We start from the raw sequence: 19,644 nt of genomic DNA on the forward strand, positions 1-19,644 counted from the left end.
TAATTTCTAGCATATGACTAAGATAATAAATTCTAACCACTTCAACACAATAATATATAAAGTTTCGTGTAAAACAAACCAAGTTTGAGCTACATTATGCGCAAAAGTGCCATAAAAGCTTTAAAACACATAAAATCGCAACTTATCATGTAATTTCTAGCATATGACTATAATTTTCAATTCTAACCACTTCAACACAATAATATGCACCAAATAGTGTTATGTGCCAAGTTTCGTGCAAAACAAACCAAGTTTGAGCTACTTTATGCGCGAAAGTGCCAAAAAGCTTAAAAACCGAAAAAATCGAAAGTTAACAAAGCGAAAGTGCATATGACAAAGGTTTTCAATTATAACCACTTCAACACAATAATATATACCAAATAATGTTGTTTTCCATGTTTCATGCAAAACAAAACAGGTTTGAGCTACTTTATGCGCGAAAGTGCCAAAACAGCTTAAAAAGCCAAAAAATCGCAACTTAACACGTAATTTTTTGCATATGACTATGATTTTCAATTATAACCACTTCAACACAATAGTCTATACCAAATAGTGTTGTATGCCAAGTTGCTTGCAAAACAAACAAAGTTTGAGCTCCAATATGCGCGAGAGTGCCAAAAAAGCTTAAAAACCCATAAAATCGTAACTTAACACCCAATTTAATTTTCTAGCATATGACTATGATTTTAAATACTAACCACTTCAACACAATAATATATATCAAATAGTTTTGTGTGGCATGTTTCGCGCAAATAAAACCAAGTTTAAGCTACTTTATGCGCGAAAGTGCCAAAAAAAGCTTTAAAACCCATAAAATCTCAACTTAACACTTAATTTCCAGCATATGACAATGATTTTCAATTCTAACCACATCTATACACTAGTCTATACAAAATAGTGTTGTGTGCCAAGTTTCTTGTAAAACAAACTAAGTTTAAACTCTTTTGTGCACAAGTGTTCCAAAAAAGCTTGAAAACCCATAAAATCGCAACTTATCATGTAATTTTCTAGCATATGACTATGATTTTCAATTCTGACCACTTCAACATAATAATATATAAACAAAATAGCGTTTTATGCCAAGTTTTGGTGCAAAACAAACTAAGTTTGAGCTCCTTTAATTATAACCACTTCAAGACAATAGTCTATACCAAATAACGTTCTGTGCCAAGTTTCGTGAAAAACAAAAACCAAGTTTGAGCTACTTTATGCGCGAAAGTGCCAAAAAAACATAAAAACACATAAAATCACAACTTAGCACGTAATTTGAAGCATATAACTATGATTTTCGATTCTAACAACTTCAACGCAATAATATAAAAGTTTCGTACAAAACAAACCAAGTTTGAGCTAATTTATGCGCAAAAGCGCCAAAAAAGCATAAAAACCCGTCAAATCGCAACTGAACACGTAGTTTCTTGCATATGACTACGATTTACAATTATAAACACTTCAACACAATAGTCTATACCAAATAGTGTTTTCTGCCAAGTTGCTAGCAAACCAAAAAAAGTATGAGCTCCAATATGCGCGAGAGTGCCAAAAAAGCTTAAAAACCCAAAAAAATTACAGCTCAGCATGTAATTTAAAGCATATGACAAGAATTTTCAATTCTAAAAACTTCAACACAATAATATATAAAGTTTCGTGCAAAACAAACCAAGTTTGAGCTACTTTATGCATGAAAGTGCCAAAAAAGCCTAAAAAGCCATAAAATTGCAACTTAACACGTAATTTTCTAGCATATGACTATGATTTTCAATTCTAACCACTTTAGCACAATACTATATACCAAATAGTGTTGTGTGCCAAGTTTCGTGCAAAACAAATCAAGTATGAGCTACTTTATGCGCGAAAGTGCTAAAAAACCTTAAAAACACATAAAATCGCAACTTAACACGTAATTTATAGCATATGACTATGATTTTAAATTCTAACCGTTTCAAGACAATAATTTATACTAAATTGTGTCGTGTGCCAAGATTCATGCAAAACAAACCAAGTTGGAGCTACTTTATGTGCGAAAGTACAAAAAAAGCTTAACAACCAATAAAATCGCTACTTAACACATAATTTCTAGCATATGACATTGATTTTCAATTCTAACAACTTCAACACAATAGTTTATACTCAATACATATGTGTGCCTTGTTTCGTGAAAGTGCCAAAAACGCTTAAAAACGCCTAAAATCGAAAATTATGACTATTATTTTCAATTCTAACCACTTCAACACATTAACATGTACCAAATAGTGTTGTGTGGCAAGTTTTGTTCAAAGCTAACCAAGCGTAAAAAACAATTAAATCGCAACTTAACTCGTAATTTCTAGCATATGACATTGATTTTCAATTCTAACCACTTAAACACAATGTTATATATTAAATACTGTTGTGTGCCAAGTTTCGTGCAAAACAAACCAAGTTTGAGCTACTTTATGCTTGAAAGTGCCAAAAAAGCTTAAAAACCCAAAAGATCACAACTTAACACGTAATTTTCTAGCATATGACTAATATTTTCAATTCTAACCACTTCAACACAATAATATATACCAAATAGTGTTGTGTGCCATGTTTCGTGCAAAACAAAAAGAATTTTAGCTACTTTATACGCGAAAGTGCCAAAAAAGCTTAAAAACCCAAAAATCGCAACATAACACTTACTTTTTAGCATATGACTATAATTTTCAATTCTAACCACTTCAACACAATAATATGCACCAAATAGTGTTGTGTGCCAACTTTCGTGCAAAACAAACCAAGTTTGAGCTACTTTATGCACGAAAGTGTCAAAAAGCATAAAAATAAAAAAAATCGAAAGTTAACACTAATATTATGCATATGACTATGGTTTTTAATTCTAACCACTTCAACACAATAATAAATTCCAAATAGTGTTGTTTGCCATGTTTCCTGCAAAACAAAACAAGTTTGAGCTACTTTATCCGCGAAAGTTCCAAAAAAGCTTAAAAAGCCAAAAAATCGCAACTTAACAAGTAATATCTAGCATTTGACTATGATTTTTAATTCTAACCACTTCAACACAAAAGTCTATACCAAATAGAGTTGTGTGCCAAGTTTCGTGCAAAACAAAACCAAGTTTGAGCTACTATTTGCGTGAAAGTGTCAAAAAAGCTTAAAAACACATAAAATCACAACTTAGCATGTAATTAAAAGCATATGACTATGATTTTTGATTCTAGCAACTTCAAACAATAATATATAAAGTTTCGTTTAAATCAAACTGAGTTTGAGCTAATTTATGCGCAAAAGCGCCAAAAAAGCTTAAAAACCCATAAAATCGCAACTGAACACGTAGTTTCTTGCATATGACTACTATTTCAATTATAAACACTTCAACACAATAGTCTATACCAAATAGTGTTGTGTGCCAAGTAGCTTTCAAAACAAACAAAGTTTGAGCTCCAATATGCGCGAGAGTGCCAAAAAAGCTTTAAAACCCATAATATCGCAACTTAACACCTAATTTAATTTTCTAGCATATGACTATGATTTTAAATTCTAACCACTTGAACACAAAAATATATATCAAATAGTTTTGTGTGCCATGTTTCGCGCAAAACAAACCTCGTTTGAGCTAGTTTATGCTCGAAATTCGCAAAAATGCTTAAAACGCATAAAATCACAATTTAGTGCGTAATTTAAAGCATATGACTATGATTTTCGATTCTAACAAATTCAACACAATAATAAATAAAGTTTCGTACAAAACAAACTAATTTTGAGCTACTTTATGCGCGAAAGTGCCAAAAAAGCTTAAAAACCCATTAAATCGCAACTTAACAAGTAAATTTTAGCATATGACTACGAATTTCAATTCTAACCACTTCAACACAATAGCTTATACCAAATAGTGTTGTGTTCCAAATTTCTTACGAAACAAACCAAGTATGAGCTACTTTATGCGCGAAAGTTCTAAAAAAGCTTAATAACCCTTAAACTCGCAACTTAACACGTAGTTTTTAGCATATGACTATGATTTTCAATTTTAACCATTTCAACACAATAACATGTACCAAATAGTGTTGTGTGCCAACTTAAAACGAACCAAGTTTGAGCTACTTTATGCGCGAAATTGCCAAAAAAGCTTTAAAAACCTTAAAATCGCAACTTAACACGTAATTTCTAGCATATGAGTATGGTTTTCAATTCCAACCAGTTCACCACAATAATATATACCAAATAGTGTAGTCTGCCAACTTTCGTACTAAACACACCAAGTTTGAGCTACTTTATGCGCGAAAGTGCCGAAAAAGCTTTAAAAACCATAAAATCGCAACTTAACACGTAATTTCTAGCATATGACTATGATTTTAAATTCTAACCACTTAAACACAATAATATATACTAAATAGTGTTGTGTACCAAGATTCTTGCAAAACAAACCAAGTTGGAGCTACTTTATGCGCAAAAGTGCCAAAAAAGCTTAACAACCAATAAAATCGTAACTTAACACGTAATTTCTAGCATATGACATTGATTTTCCATTCTAACCACTTCAACACAATAGTTTATACTCAATACTTTTGTGTGCCATGTTTCGTGCAAAACAAACCAAGTTTGATCTACTTTATGCGCGAAAGTGCCAAAAAGGCTTGAAAACTCAAAAATTTGCAACTTAACACGTATTTTTCTAGCATATAACTATGATTTTCAATTCTAACCACTTCAACAGAATAATATATACGAAATAGTGTTGTGTGCAAAGTTTTGGTGCAAAACAAACCAAGATCAAACTTGCAACCTAACACGTACTTTATAACTATGATAAAATTCTAACCACCTAACACGTACGAAATAATATAACTATGATTTTCAATTCTAACCACTTAACACGTACTTTATGCGCGAAAGTGCTAAAAAAGCTAAAACCCAAATAAAATTGCAACCTAACACGTAATTTCTAGCATATGACTATGATTTTAAATTCTAACCACTTCAACACAATAATATATAACAAATAGTGTTGTTTGCCATGTGCAAAACTAACCAAGTTTGAGCTACTTTATGCGCGAAAATGCCAAAAAAGCTTAAAAACCAATAAAATAGCAACTTAACTCGTAATTTCTAGCATATGACATTGATTTTCAATTCTAACCACTTAAATACTGTTGTGTGCCATGTTTCGTACAAAACAAACCAAGTTTGAGCTACTTTATGCGCGAAAGTGCCAAAAATGCTTAAAAACCCATAAAATCACAGCTTAACACGTAATTTTCTAGCATATGACTACGATTTTCAATTCTAACCACTTCAACACAATAATATATATCAAATAGTTTTGTGTGGCATGTTTTGCGCAATATAAACCAAGTTTGAGCTACTTTATGCGCGAAAGTGCCAAAAAAGCTTAAAAACCCATAAAATCTCAACTTAACACTTAATTTCTAGCATATGACTAAGATTTTCAATTCTAACCACATCTATACACTAGTCTATACAAAATAGTGTTGTGTGCCAAGTTTCTTGCAAAACAAACGAAGTTTAAGCTCCTTTGTGCACAAGTGTGCCAAAAAAGCTTGAAAACCCATAAAATCGCAACTTATCATGTATTTTCTAGCATATGACTATGATTTTCAATTCTAACCACTTCAACATAATAATATATAAACCAAATAGTGTTGTATGCCAAGTTTTTGTGCAAAACAAGCTAAGTTTGAGCTCCTTAATACGCGAAAGTGCTAAAAAAACTTAAAAACACATAAAATCGCAACTTAACACGTAATTTCTAGCATATGACTATGATTTTCAATGCTATCCACTTAAACACAATAATATGCACCAAATAATGTTGTGTGCCAAGTTTCGTGCAAAACAAAACAAGTTTGAGCTACTTTATGCGCGAAAGTGCCAAAAAACTTAAAAACCAAAAAAATCAAAAGCTAACACTAATATTTTGTATATGACAACGGTTTTTAATTCTATCCACTTCAACACAATAATATATACCAAATAGTGTTGGTTTCCATGTTTCGTGCAAAACAAAACTGGTTTGAGCTACTTTATGCGCGAAAGTGCCGAATAAGCTTAAACAGCCAAAAAATCGCAACTTAACAAGTAATTTCTAGCATTAGACTATGATTTTTAATTATAAGCACTTCAAGACAATTATGTATACCAAATAGAGTTCTGTGCCAAGTTTCGTGCAAAATAAAAACCAAGTTTAAGCTACTTTATGCGCGAAAGTGCCAAAAATGCTTAAAAACCCATAAAATCACAACTTAACACGTAATTTTCTAGCATATGACTACTATTTTCAATTCTAACCACTTCAACACAATAATATATATCAAATAGTTTTGTGTGGCATGTTTCGCGCAAAATAAACCAAGTTTGAGCTACTTTATGCGCGAAAGTGCCAAATAAGCTTAAAAACCCATAAAATCTCAACTTAACACTTAATTTCTAGCATATGACTATGATTTTCAATTCTAACCACATCTATACACTAGTCTATACAAAATAGTGTTGTGTGCCAAGTTTCTTGCAAAACAAACGAAGTTTAAGCTCCTTTGTGCTCAAGTGTGCCAAAAAACTTGAAAACCCATAAAATCACAACTTATCATGTAATTTTCTAGCATATGACTATGATTTTCAATTCTAACCACTTCAACATAATAATATATAAACCAAATAGTGTTGTATGCCAAGTTTCATGCAAAACAAACCTAGTTTGAGCTACTTTATGCGCGAAAGTGCCAAAAAACTTAAAAACCAAAAAAATAAAGAGCTAACACTAATATTTTGCATATGACTACAGTTTTTAGTTCTAACCACTTCAACACAATAATATATACCAAATAGTGTTGGTTGCCATGTTTCGTGCAAAACAAAACTGGTTTGAGCTACTTTATGCGCGAAAGTGCCGAAGAAGCTTAAAAAGCCAAAAAATCGCAACTTAACAAGTAATTTCTAGCACTAGACTATGATTTTTAATTATAACCACTTCAAGACAATTGTCTATACCAAATAGAGTTCTGTGCCAAGTTTCGTGCAAAACAAAAACCAAGTTTGAGCTACTTTATGCACGAAAGTGCCAAAAAACCTTAAAAACACATAAAATCACAACTTAGCAAGTAATTTAAAGCATATAACTATGATTTTTGATGCTAACAACTTCAACACAGTAATATATAAAGTTTCGTGCAAAACAAACCAAGTTTGAGCTAATTTATGCGCAAAAGCGCCAAAAAAGCTTAAAAACCCATAAAATCGCAACTGAACACGTAGTTTCTTGCATAAGAATACGATTTTCAATTATAAACACTTCAACACAATAGTCTATACCAAATAGTGTTTTGTGCCAAGTTGCTTGCAAAACAAACAAAGTTTGAGCTCCAATATGCGCGAGAGTGCAAAAAAGCTTAAAAAACCATAAAATCGCAACTTAACACCTAATTTAATTTTCTAGCATATGACTATAATTTTAAACTCTAACCACTTGAACACAATAATATATATCAAATAGTTTTGTGTGCCATATTTCGCGCAAAACAAACCTAGTTTGATCTACTATATACGCGAAAGTGCCAAAATTGCTTAAAAACCCATAAAAATTACAACTCAACATGTAATTTAAAGCATATGACAATGATTTTCAATTCAAAAAACTTAAACACAATAATATATAAAGTTTCCTGCAAAACAAACCATGTTTGAGCTACTTTATGCGCGAAAAAGTGCCCCAAAAAGCTTTAAAACGCATAAAATCACAATTTAGCACGTAATTTAAAGCATATGACTATGATTTTTAATTCTAACAAATTCAACATAATAATATATAAATTTTTGTACAAAACAACCAAGTTTGAGCTACTTATGCGCGACAGTGCCCAAAAAGCTTAAAAACCCATTAAATCGCAAACTGTAACACCCCGAGATTTTCTGACGTCATTAATTAATAGTTTAATGACTTTTGGGTATTTTATAATTATATTAAATTAATTTTTAAGTAGTTTTAATAAATTCCTTTTGTATATGAATTTAAATATTAACATATATTTATATTAAAAATACAATTATAATTTCTAAATAAAGAGGTTCGAATCAAAATTATTATTTTATTAAAATTTGTGAGCACATGATGGTAAATTTTCTTAGTTTGGCCTCGCAAGAATATGAATCTAGATAAATAAATAAATGAGTAAATAAAATAAAAGGCATGGGTTAGGGTTTTAAGTGAGAACACTCCTTGCCCTCACATTCAAAAAAACAACACGCCTCACTCCCTCCTTCTTCTCTTCTCTCTTTCTCTTCTCCCTTTCCCTTGCTGTGCCGCCAGTAGCTGGCCTCGAGCAGCCGCTCACGACCAGCAGCCAACACCACCAGCAGCCGCCCTCGTCCCCCTTGCAAGCAGCAGCAAGCCTCCGCCGTAGCTACCAGCAGCCGCCAATAGGCTGCGTTTGCCTCCTCACAGAAGCAGCCGTGGCTGCGTTCTTGCCCACCAACAATCGTGTAGCATTTTGTGCCGCCAGCAACTGGCTGCTGGGCAGCTGGTTTTGGCCCTGCGCCACCGCCTCCGCAACCTCCTCTCATTTCTTCATCCTCTTGCTAGTTTTATTTTGTGAGCCATCTCCTTACTCTTATTTGATTTCATCTTTGTTCCAATTAAAATTTATAAAGTTTATGAGAAAAGTGTTGAACTTTGTATGATTGTTATTGAATCTTGTAATGAGTGAGAATTGGATTGATGATTTGAATGTACTTATGAATTAGGTTTTTGAAATATGAATGAAAAGTGTTGAACTTGTATTATTATCATTGAATCTTTTTGTGGGTAAGAATTTGATTGATGAATTAAACATGTTTATGACTTAGGGTTTGAAGTGTGATTGAAATTATGGGTTGTGTGTTGATTTTTTTTATTAGTTTCTTCGAATCTTAGTATGGGTAGTGATTGTATATGTTTTCTTCGAACACGAAACGATTAGGGCCTGGATTTAGAGATGAAATTACTAATAATGTGTGTGTTTATACTATATTTTGGTGATGATTGATTAAATAACTTTACAAGTTGTTTTAAGATTTGGTCGATTGGTTATTATTGTGAATAATTATTAATGGTGATGATGTTAGTTGACTATGAAAGTGATTTCGATTGATTAAATTAGGATTAATAGTTACTAATTGTTGTGGTTTGATTGTTGAGAATTACAAATACCCTTATGAGGTTGTTATTGAAGTTATAGATACATGATATTAGTAAGCCAAGAGCATAATGTCAACTTATCGTCGATGGTTGCTTAAGTTAATTGTCATGTTGTTTTGACTATAGTTCTTAATAGCTTTGGAGAATGTAACAAATGTTATCGTGATACGATAACTCTAAGATTTGCCTCATCGCTATATTAATGTTATATTAAAATTGTAAGATTTAGTTGTGATTAGTTATTTTTGGGTAACGCGAGCCGATATGCTCAAAATTAATTAATGTAAAGAAACTATTCACACATACTTCTACTTTAACTTGATGGAAAGACTTATGTTGTGTGGAGTTAATTATTTTGACTTATATTGAATGAGTTGTGTGCGTGCTAGAGTAATCGAAAACTCATGTTGAATGGGTGATAGCGGTTACTTTGGTATTTAGTTTGGTATGGCAAGGTAGTTAAGAGAACTTATTAGTTCTACTCATAACTTATATAGGTGCCCATTTTGTAAGAGGAAAGTAGAGCCTTAGTCGGGTGATTTTGTAACTTTTGATCGTGCAATGACGCTTATAGGTACGTACACGCAGTAATAACCCTTATATGCAATTTTCTTTAAGACATTATTGTTTATTTTGATAATATGCATTGTATTGAAACTATGAAGTATTAGTGAGTACACTTTATATGAGGAGCTATCGACTATGAAGTCCTTGCGCTTAGAATAGTTTAGAGAATGAGAGTTAATAGAGGGCGAGAACTACCCCTTATTTATTTAAGAATTAGGTTATGCCTAATTGGAGTTAGAATGACTCCTTTCTAGGTGAATTTCATATTCTATTGAGTGGCTCAGTGGGTTTTGGCGCGCTGCTATCTCAGGGCGCTCATTAATAGTTGAGAGTGGAAGTTATTCCCATCTGATAAGGTACTATATTATGATTAGCTGGCGTGACTTAACTGGATTATGTCCGGTTGTTTTATTAGTCCCCTAGGTGAGGTTCGACGGGACCACCGTAAGGGGGGTATGAGCATGCTTGGGTCATTGGGCGCCGGGAGGCCGATAACGCCCCTTGACCGAGGTGTTACCATGCGGGCCTTGCAAACCCCAATATGGTGGCCTCTTCACTGGTTTAGTACCCCAGTGTGTTAGGTTTTTCCCGAAGGTAGGACCCGAGAGGGTCAGCTGGAGGGGGCATGAGCTCATACTTTGCCAATGGGCGCCGGGAGGCCGATAACGCCCTTGGCCGTGTCACTATGCCAGGAAGTAGAGAAAAGATCCACTGATAGAAATTTATTCAGTGATACAAAGTTTATACATTGATCGAAAGTTATGTAATGATAGAAGGTTCATTCTTTGGTAGAAAGCTTACGCGTTGATAGAACGTTTACTCTTTGATAGAATATTTACTCATTGATAGAACATATACTTATTATTGATAGAATAGTTTATGCTAGTGAGAAGTGTGCCTAAGTTAAGTCACCTCAAGGGTATTACGGACTATGATTACACTTACCTTAAGATAGACAAGCTCTATAAGGTCATGTGTTAGGTATTCTGTTAATGCCTTGGTCGAGTTGAACTATGCGTGTTTTGCAGGAATTTATGTTTGAAAAGAGGAGCGTGAAGACCTGCATTCTACCCAAGAGCACATGGTTCGGGTTGGAAAGCACGTAATGAAATTAAGAAGTATAAGTGGCCGATAAACGGTTACTATCTGTGCTTGCGTTTTATGAAATCATCTTATGTTGTTTTATGATGTAATGCTACCTAGTAGTTGGCCTTATTATTTTTGATGTTAGTTACTGACGTGTACGTGTTTGTGTTTATGTTTGATTGTTGATGACTTTCTATGATTGTCCTGCTATGACACATTGGCCTTTGGTCTAATGTCGAGCAGCAGGAGGATTATAGACTGGCGTAGCAGGTACTGGAGCTTCTTTTGCATTGCATTGCATTTGGGGAGAGTGATGAGGGCGAAGCATAACCTGTGTCATGTCGCCATCTTTCGATTTTGTAGCTCTTGTTATCTTTTGCAAACTTTGGTTGTATATGTTTTGTTATGAGGCCTTGTTTCATCCCTCGTATATTTGTATTTCCGCTGCGTAATTTATAATTCTGTGTAGTTTTAAGGAGTTGAGTCTTTTTAAAACGCAAACGTCGACACTGGAACCACGATCCAGGTTTGGCATGTTGATTTGAGAAGCCGGCGACGAATCATTCCGCCGTGACATAGTTTTGATAGGCCGTTAGTGCCTTTACTTTATTAGCTTCTTAATTAACTTTTGTTTTCTACAAAGGTGCATAGTTTTAAGGCAGATGCTGCCAAAATTTCCACTCACCTTTTTAAAGTTAATATTTAAAGTTTATCTAAATTTTTTTCCTTTTTCTTTTAAGTAACACCCGAATTTCCTCCCGTCCTCTCCGATTTTGGTTTCGTTAAGGGGTCGGAAATTCTGGGGTGTTACACAAACTAACACGTAATTTCTAGCATATAACTATGATTTTCAATTCTAACAACTTCAACACAATAGTCTATACCAAATCGTGTTGTGTGCCAAGTTTCGTGCAAAACAAATCAAGTTTGACCTACTTTATGCGCGAAAGTGCTAAAAAAGCTTTAAAAGCCATAAAATTGCAACTTAACACGTAATTCTCTAGCATATAACTATGATTTTCAATTCTAACCATTTTAGCACAATACTATATACCAAATAGTGTTGTGTGCCAAGTTTCGTGCAAAACAAATCAAGTTTGAGCTACTTTATGCGCGAAAGTGCTAAAAAGCTTAAAAACACATAAAATTGCAACTTAACACGTAATTTCTAGCATATGACTATGATTTTAAATTCTAACCGCTTCAACACAATAATATATACTAAATTGGGTTGTGTGCAAGGATTCGTGCAAAACAAACCAAGTTGGAGCTACTTTATGTGCGAAAGTGCAAAAAAAGCTTAACACCTAATTTCTAGCATATGACATATATTGTCAATTCTAACAACTTCAACACAATAGTTTATACTCAATACATTTGTGTACCTTGTTTCGTGCAAAACAAACCAACTTTGAGCTACTTTATGCTCGAAAGTTGCAAAAACGCTTAAAAACGCAAAAAATCGAAAATTAACACGTTATTTTCGAAGATGACTATTATTTTCAATTCTAACCACTTTAACAGATTAATATGTACCAAATAGTGTTGTGTGGCAAGTTTTGTGCAAAGCTAACCAAGTTTGAGCTACTTTATGCGCGAAAGTACCCAAAAAGCTTAAAAACCAATAAAATCGCAACTTAACTCGTAATTTCTAGCATATGACATTGATTTTCAATTCTAACCATTTAAACACAATGTTATATATTAAATACTGTTGTCTGCCAAGTTTTGTGCAAAACAAACCAAGTTTGAGCTACTTTATGCGCGAAAGTGCCAAAAAAGCTTAAAAACCCATAAAATCACAACTTAACACGTAATTTTCTAGCATATGACTACTATTTTCAATTCTAACCACTTCAACACAATAATATATACCAAATAGTATTGTGTGCCATGTTTCGTGCAAAACAAAACAAGTTTGAGCTACTTTATACGCGAAAGTGCCAAAAAAGCTTAAAAACCCATAAAATCGCAACTTAACACTTAATTTCTAGCAAATAACTATGAAAAACAATTCTCACCATTTCAATGCACTAGTCTAAACAAAATACTGTTGTGTCCAAAGTTTCTTGCAAAACAAACGAAGTTCAAGCTCCTTTGTGTGCAAGTGTGTCAAAAAAGCTTGAAAACCCATAAAATCGCAACTCATCATGTAATTTTGTAGCATATGACTATGATTTTTTATTCTAACCATTTCAACATAATAATTTATAAACCAAATAGTGTTGTATGCCAAATTTTGGTGCAAAACAAACTAAATTTGAGCTCCTTTATGCGCGAAAGTGCTATAAAAACTTAAAAACACATAAAATCGCAACTTAACACTTAATTTCTAGCATATGACAATAAATTTCAATTCTAACCACTTCAACACAATAATATGCACCAAATAGTGTTGTGTGCCAAGTTTCGTGCAAATCAAACCAAGTTTGAGCTACTTTATGCGCGAAAGTGCCAAAAGGCTTAAAAACCAAAAAAATCGAAAGTTAACACTAATATTTTGCATATGACTAAGGTTTTCAATTCTAAGCACTTCAACACAATAATATATACCAAATAGTGTTGTTTGCCATGTTTCCTGCAAAACAAAACAGGTTTGAGCAACTTTATGCGTGAAAGTGCCAAAAAAGCTTAAAAACACATAAAATCACAACTTAGCACGTAATTTAAAACATATGACTATGATTTTTGATTCTAACAACTTCAAACAATAATATATAAAGTTTCGTGCAAAACAAACTGAGTTTGAGCTAATTTATGCGCAAAAGCGCCAAAAAAGCTTAAAAACCCATAAAATCGCAACTGAACACGTAGTTTCTTGCATATGACTACGATTTTCAATTATAAACACTTCAACACAATAGTCTACACGAAATAGTGTTGTGTGCCAAGTAGCGTGCAAAACAAACAAAGTTTGAGCTCCAAGATGCGCGAGAGTTCTAAAAAAGCTTAAAAACCCATACTATCGCAACTTAACACCTAATTTAATTTTCGAACATATGACTATGATTTTAAATTCTAACCACTTCAACACAATAATATATATCAAATAGTTTTGTGTGCCATGTTTCCCGCAAAACAAATCAAGTTTGAGCTACTTTATGCTCGAAATTGGCAAAAATGCTTAAAAACCCATAAAATCACAACTCAGCACGTAATTTAAAGCATATGACTATGATTTTCGATTCTAAAAACTTCAACACAATAATATATAAAGTTTCGTGCAAAACAAACCATGTTTGAGCTACTTTATACGCGAAAGTACCAAAAAAGCTTAAAACGCATAAAATCACAATTTAGCACGTAATTTAAAGCGTATGACTATGATTTTCAATTCTAACAAATTCAACACAATAATAAATAAAGTTTCGTACAAAACAAACTAATTTTGAGCTACTTTATGCGCGAAAATGCCAAAAAAGCTTTTAAAACCCATTAAATCGCTACTTAACAAGTAATTTTTAGCATATGACTATGATTTTCAATTCTAACAACTTCAACACAATAGCCTATACCAAATAGTGTTGTGTTCCAAATTTCTAACGAAACAAACCAAGTTTGAGCTACTTTATGCGCGAAAGTTCTAAAAAAGCTTAATAACCCTTAAACTCGCAACTTAACACATAGTTTTTAGCATATGACTATGATTTTCAATTTTAACCATTTCAACACAATAACATGTACCAAATAGTGTTGTGTGCCAAGTTTCGTGCAAAACGAACCAAGTTTGAGCTACATTATGCGCGAAAGTGCCAAAAAAGCTTTAAAAACCATAAAATCGCAACTTAACACGTAATTTCTAGCATATGAGTATGGTTTTCAATTCCAACCACTTCACCACAATATTATATATACCAAATAGTGTAGTCTGCCAAGTTTCGTACTAAACACACCAAGTTTGAGCTACTTTATGCGTGAAAGTGCCAAAAATGCTTAAAAAACCATAAAATCGCAACTTAACACGTAATTTCTAGCATATGACTATGATTTTAAATTCTAACCACTTCAACACAATAATATATACTAAATAGTATTGTGTGCCAAGATTCATGCAAAACCAACCAAGTTGGAGCAACTTTATGCGCGAATGTGCCAAAAAAGCTTAACAACCAATAAAATCGTAACTTAACACGTAATTTCTAGCATATGACTATGATTTTTAATTCTAATCAATTCAACACAATAATACTTATCAAATAGTGTTGTGTGGCAAGTTTCGTGCAAAACAAACCAACTTTGAGCTACATTATGCGCGAAAATGCCAAAAAAGCTTAATAACGTATAAAATCGCAACTTAACACGTAATTTCTAGCATATGAGTATGGTTTTCAATTCCAACCACTTCACCACAATAATATATACCAAATAGTGTAGTCTACCAAGTTTCATACTAAACACACCAAGTTTGAGGTACTTTATGCGTGAAAGTGCCAAAAATGCTTAAAAAACCATTAAATCGCAACTTAACACGTAATTTCTAGCATATTACTATGATTTTAAATTCTAACCACTTCAACACAATAATATATACTAAATAGTGTTGTATGCCAAGATTCGTGCAAAACAAACCAAGTTTGAGCTACTTTATACGCGAAAGTGCCAAAAAAGCTTAAAAACCCAAAAAATCGCAATTTAACACTTAATTTCTAGCATATGACTATAATTTTCAATTTTAACCACTTCAACACAATAATATGCACCAAATAGTGTTGTGTACCAACTTTCGTGCAAAACAAACCAAGTTTGAGCTACTTTATGCGCGAAAGTGCCAAAAAGCATAAAAACCAAAAAATTCGAAAGTTAACACTAATATTATGCATATGACTACGGTTTTTAATTCTAACCACTTCAACACAATAATATATTCCAAATAGTGTTGTTTGCCATGTTTCCTGCAAAACAAAACAGGTTTGAGCTACTTTATCCGCGAAAGTGCCAAAAAAGCTTAAAAAGCCAAAAAATCGCAACTTAACAAGTAATATCTAGCATTTGACTACGATTTTTAATTCTAACCACTTCAACACAATAGTCTATACCAAATAGAGTTGTGTGCCAAGTTTCGTGCAAAACAAAAACCAAGTTTGAGCTACTTTTTGCGTGAAAGTGTCAAAAAAGCTTAAAAACACATAAAATCACAAATAAGCACGTAATTTAAAGAAAATGACTATGATTTTTTATTCTAACAACTTCAAACAATGATATAAAAAGTTTTGTGCAAATCAAACTGAGTTTGAGTTAATTTATTGCAAAAGCGCCAAAAAAGCTTAAAAACCCATAAAATCGCAACTGATCTCGTAGTTTCTTGCATATGACTACGATTTTCAATTATAAACACTTCAACACAATAGTCTATACCAAATAGTGTTGTGTGCCAAGTAGCTTTCGAAACAAACAAAGTTTGAGCTCCAATATGCGCGAGAGTGCCAAAAAAGCTTAAAAACCCATAATATCGCAACTTAACACCTAATTTAATTTTCTAGCATATGACTATGTTTTTAAATTCTAACCACTTGAACACAATAATATATATCAAATAGTTTTGTGTGCCATGTTTCGCGCAAAACAAACCTAGTTTGAGCTACTTTATGCTCGAAATTGGCAAAAATGCTTAAAACGCATAAAATCACAATTTAGCACGTAATTTAAAGCATATGACTATGATTTTCGATTCTAACAAATTCAACACAATAATAAATAAAGTTTTGTACAAAACAAACTAATTTTGAGCTACTTTATGCGCGAAAGTGCCATAAAAGCTTAAAATCCCACTAAATTGCAACTTAACAAGTAAATTTTAGCAAATGACTATGGTTATCAATTCTAACCACTTCAACACAATAGCCTATACCAAATAGTGTTGTGTTCCAAATTTATTACGAAACAAACCAAGTTTGAGCTAATTTATGCGCGAAAGTTCTAAAAAAGCTTAATAACCCTTAAACTCGCAACTTAACACGTAGTTTTTAGCATATGAATATGATTTTCAATTTTAACCATTTCAACACAATAACATCTACCAAATAATGTTGTGTGCCAAGTTTCGTGCAAAACGAACCAAGTTTGAGCTAGTTTATGCGCAAAATTGCCAAAAAGCTTAAAAAACCATAAAATCGCAACTTAACACGTAATTTCTAGCATATGAGTATGGTTTTCAATACCAACCACTTCACCACAATAATATATACCAAATAGTGTAGTCTGCCAAGTTTCGTACTAAACACACCAAGTTTGAGCTACTTTATGCGTGAAAGTGCCAAAAAAGCTTTAAAAACCATAAAATCGCAAATTAACACGTAATTTCTAGCATATGACTATGATTTTAAATTCTAACCACTTAAACACAATAATATATACTAAATAGTGTTGTGTGCCAAGATTCGTGCAAAACAAACCAAGTTGGAGCTACTTTATGCGCGAAAGTGCCAAAAAAGCTTAACAACCAATAAAATCGTAACTTAACACGTAATTTCTAGCATATGACTATGATTTTTAATTCTAACCACTTCAACATAGTAATACGTACCAAATAGTGTTGTGTGGCAAGTTTCGTGCAAAACAAACCAACTTTGAGCTGCATTATGCGCGAAAGTGCAAAAAAGCTTAATAACGCATAAAATCGAAACTTAACACGTAATTTCTTGCAAATGATAATGATTTTCAATTCTAACTTCTTCAACACAATAATATATAACAAATAGTGTTGTTTGCCATGTTTCGTGCAAAACAAACCAAGTTTGAGCTACTTTATGCGCGAAAGTGCCAAAAAAGCTTAAAAACGCATAAAATCACAACTTAACACGTAATTTAAAGCACATCACTATGATTTTCGATTCTAACAACTTTAACACAATAATAAATAAAGTTTCATGCAAAACAAACCAAGTTTGAGTTACTTTATGCGTGAAAGTGCCAAAAAACCTTGAAAACTCATAAAATTGCAACTTAACACGTATTTTTCTAGCATATGACTATGATTTTCAATTCTGACCACTGCAACAGAATAATATATACGAAATAGTGTTGTGTGCCAAGTTTTGGTGCAAAACAAACCAAGTTTGAGCTACTTTATGCGCGAAAGTGCTAAAAAAGCTTAAACCCAGATAAAATTGCAACCAAACACGTAATTTCTAGCATATGACTATGATTTTTAATTCTAACCACTTTAACACAATAATATGTACCAAATAGTGTTGTGTGGCAAGTTTCGTGAAAAACAAACCAACTTTGAGCTACATTATGCGCGAAACTGCCAAAAAAGCTTAATAACGCATAAAATCGAAACTTAACACGTAATGTCTTGCATATGATAATGATTTTCAATTCTAACTTCTTCAACACAATAATATATAACAAATAGTGTTGATTGCCATGTTTCGTGCAAAACTAACCAAGTTTGAGCAACTTATGCGCGAAAGTCCCAAAAAAGCTTAAAAACAATTAAAATCGCAACTTAACTCGTAATTTCTAGCATATCACATTGATTTTCAATTCTAACCACTTAAATACTGTTGTGTGCCATGTTTCGTGCAAAACAAGCCAAGTTTGAGCTACTTTATGCGCGAAAGTGCCAAAAATGCTTAAAAACCAATAAAATCACAACTTAACACGTAATTTTCTAGGATATGACTACTATTTTCAATTCTAACCACTTCAACACAATAATATATATCAAATAGTTTTGTGTGGCATTTCTCGCGTAAAACAAACCAAGTTTGAGCTACTTTATGCACGAAAGTGCCAAAAAAGCTTAAAAAACCAAAAAATCTCAACTTAACACTTAATTTCTAGCATATGACTATGATTTTCAATTCTAACCACATCTATACACTAGTCTATACAATCCCCAACCAGTTGCGCCTCCTCACTTCCCCAACCAGCAACAGCCGCCCTTGTTTCTCACAACCAGCAGCAGCCGCCCTCGTTTCTCCTCGCAAGCAGCAGCAGCCGCCTCGTTTCCCCTCGCAAGCAGCAGCAGTCGCCTCGTTTCCCTCGCAAGCAGCAGCAAGGGCTGCGTTTTCTTCCCCAAACAGCAGCGGCCAGCATCTAGGCCACCACCTGCTCCGCATCTGCTGCAGCCTCGACTACCAGCCTGCTCCTCCCCTTCTGCTGTGAAGGCTGCCGCCTCCAGCAGCTACGGTCCAGCCGCATGGTGTCAACCATCTAGTCTTCACTCCTTTTCTAATTACCCCCATTGTACTTATGTTTTGGGTTTTTGAAATATTGATGAAAGGTGTTGAACTTTGTATTATTTTCATTGAATCTTTTATGGGTAAGAGTGTGTTTGATGAATTTGACACATTTATGATTTAGAGTTTGAAGTATGAATGAAAATAATGGTTGTGTGCTATTTTGATGGTGTCTTAGTACATGAGCAACCTTATTTGTGTTGAATGTAGGAGTTTTGTTGGGCATGGTAGTCTTAATTGGCCTTGTTGAAGAAAAAGAAATTATTAACGTTGATTACAAGTGCCCTCGTTAGATTATCGAAGTATAATTAAATGATATTAGTAAGGCTATGAACATAGTGTCAACTGTTGAGAATTATTAAAGTCACTTGCTATGATGTCTTGATTTTAGTTCTTTCTAACCTTAGAAAATATAATGAATAATACTGTAATATGATAACTTTAAGATTCGTCCTTGTCGTCATATTAGCACTACATCAACATTAAGTGTGAATCTATTAAGATGATGTGAACCGTTATAAATCAAAATTAGTTGGCGTAATGAAACAGTCAACATAATCCTTTTATTCTTTGTCGATGGAAAAACTTGTGTTATTGTTGAATTAACGATTATGCTTGGTGTTGAATGAGATGCGTACG

Source organism: Amaranthus tricolor, chromosome 15, assembly GCF_026212465.1.
Source record: "Amaranthus tricolor cultivar Red isolate AtriRed21 chromosome 15, ASM2621246v1, whole genome shotgun sequence".
In the NCBI taxonomy this organism is placed as follows: domain Eukaryota; kingdom Viridiplantae; phylum Streptophyta; class Magnoliopsida; order Caryophyllales; family Amaranthaceae; genus Amaranthus; species Amaranthus tricolor.